Consider the following 2,451-nt stretch of genomic DNA (forward strand, 5'->3'; position numbering starts at 1 on the left):
AATGCGAAGTATAGGTCATTTTAGAGCTATCCTAGGTTAAATAGGTCATTTTGGAGCTAATTAAGAAAAGCACTAGGCAAAACTTACCGTCAACCCGTAGGTGAAGGATCAAGGTTCTTGCTCGCGGTAGTGGCTGACGGAGGAGGATCAGGGTTCTTGCTCGCCCTAATGGCAGACGTTGATGCTTGTCGGGAGTTATGTTGCACCAAATTAAATATCGTTTGCAATGTCTCGTTTGCATGAACGCACGGGGTGGTCGTCAAACACCAGACCCTCATAGCGACGAAACAACTGCACATTTAAATCCACTTGATCAGGGTTCTTGATCGCCCCAATGGAAACTTTAAATCTAGCTACGTCAATAAGGTTCTACAAATAATATACAAACAGATTAAACTGATGTACTTACACGAACGGCCGAGAATAGTAAGATGGCATAGTAAATGTCTTTCAACAGTGTTTGTATATTCATATTTTGGGACAACAATGAAATTACAAACAATTGTAAACAGAAATAGTAATTGTGGATCACTACAGTACATGCTCTTAGACTTGACATCAGTTTTCCATTGAACTGTTCTTAAATGGTTGTAGTAATATTTTAGTTTCGATTGGAACAAATTGGAGTATATTCTCAAACTAATCGTGATGGAATTGCATCTTTTTGTTCCGGAATAAATATGAAAATAACATCAACCACGTACATATGTTACGGAAACTTATAAATGTTCAAAATAATTACGACATTGTAGAAGTTATAGCCGTTTGCAATGGTTATTTATGGAACGACGGAATTATACTCCTTTGTTATTTACTAATTAGAAGTTTGATTGTTTATGTTTAGTTGGCTTTTGAATATGTCACAGAGGTATATTTGTGGAAGTATGGTTCAGTCTGGGGCTACTACAAAGAAACAAAAGTACGATCAAGGTTTAGATCTACTAATTCAGTGAAAACAGTTTTTAGCTGACAACATGTAGACCCAAAATAAACAATTTTATCTCTGGTGGATCTCCACTAACATATAATTTGCAAGCTGTTGTTCCATTCAAAGTTTCATCGCTTGAAGATATTACTCTTTCAGGCATGGTTCTGTCAATGTGATATGTATAGGAAAATAGTCAAAGCCGTACCATTGTTTAATGCAGAAATGCAGAAAAAAAAATACAATACATGATAATTGAAGACTTAGCGCGTATCTAGAAGAAACAATATATGCAACTCCAAAATCATCACCATAGGAAACATTAACAAAATCCATTACCTAACATTGGCTGGCATAGAAAAACACCACTAAACTTCAGCCTTTTATAAGGAGTACGCTAGCCTGAGATTTGATAGAGGTGAGTTTGATTTTTAGTGCTGGGCTAAACAACCAGTTTGCTGTGTTTGATCTTTTGAATTGGAAACCATGTGCTGAAATTTTTGGGTAGATTTATCCATTGGAGTTCATGAATTGAATAGTTTTCTGAATTTCCTCATGCTGAAGTAAGCATTAGGTAAAACCACCTGTAGACAGCGCTGGATCACGGGCTATCTTTCCATCACAGTCAACTCCAAATTCTTTGACAGCTGCCTCAAGCTTATGCCCAACCCTGAATTTGGTCACAAGAAACGATACAATTGTGAACTTTGTGAACCTGATGTTACTATTACTTTCAAATAGGAGAATGGAACTAAATATAGCTAATTATTTAGAGCATCACCTACATACATATTTCAGGATTTCAACCTTGAGTTATATGATTGACTTGTCAGATACTTGCGTTCCAGCTTTGTTCACAACTCTGCCATTCACATGGACCTTACATATAACATACAAGAGGTTGAATAATGTAGGGTAATTTACATATATGGTTGTACATGCAAAATATATAAGGTTAGAAGGTCACATGTGAAAGGGTAAGTGTCTAAATATTCCTGAAATTGCTTGGACACATCAAATGTGGCAGTAGCATGAGAACCATGTATAAGTATACAAAATATGCTGCAGTAGGGAATTTTAAGTGCAGCGAGTTCGAAGTTTTTCCCAACCAATTCCATAGAGCCTATCTTAGCATATTAGGCAGTACCAATGTAGACATGCTGAAGACAGACAACTAGAAAACAATGCTTAATACCCCCTCTGTTCCAACTATAAGGTGTAGTTCTCACTAGCACAGGGAATAAGAAGCCTTAGTTGGCTCCAATTAAGGGATGTAATCTCTGTTATCTTGAAGTTAGAAATAGTATCATTCAAGTTAGTTAGTTGTCAGTTAGAGACAAGATATCCCTTAGCCTGGGCCTTAAGCCAAAGATAAGATATTTTGTTTGTTAAAACTCTATAGAGAACCACACTGTTAACTGTCTAGAAGGATGAGATTCAACTTCAGTGCGACAACATGCTATATGCGGCATCAAACACCATTGCAATTGGAAGTTCCCTGGGTCCATATTATCAAGAAGCAAAAA

The 2,451-nt window shown here is 36.7% G+C and overlaps 1 long non-coding RNA gene across 2 annotated transcripts; it reads right to left on the reverse strand.

The window, feature by feature from the left end:
- Nucleotides 1-105: 105 nt before the first annotated feature.
- LOC119344825 lies at nucleotides 106-2,431 on the reverse strand. 2 transcript variants are annotated; one of them, XR_005166822.1, is made up of 3 exons: nucleotides 1,715-2,431; nucleotides 1,510-1,595; nucleotides 106-291 (listed from the first exon to the last, which is right to left on the reverse strand). It is a non-coding gene; the product is annotated as an uncharacterized LOC119344825 (long non-coding RNA). The 2 variants fall into 2 exon arrangements; XR_005166821.1 differs by having other exon boundaries at nucleotides 1,707-2,431.
- Nucleotides 2,432-2,451: the final 20 nt, after the last annotated feature.

This window comes from Triticum dicoccoides, unplaced genomic scaffold (genome assembly GCF_002162155.2).
Source record: "Triticum dicoccoides isolate Atlit2015 ecotype Zavitan unplaced genomic scaffold, WEW_v2.0 scaffold188745, whole genome shotgun sequence".
Lineage (NCBI taxonomy): Eukaryota > Viridiplantae > Streptophyta > Magnoliopsida > Poales > Poaceae > Triticum > Triticum dicoccoides.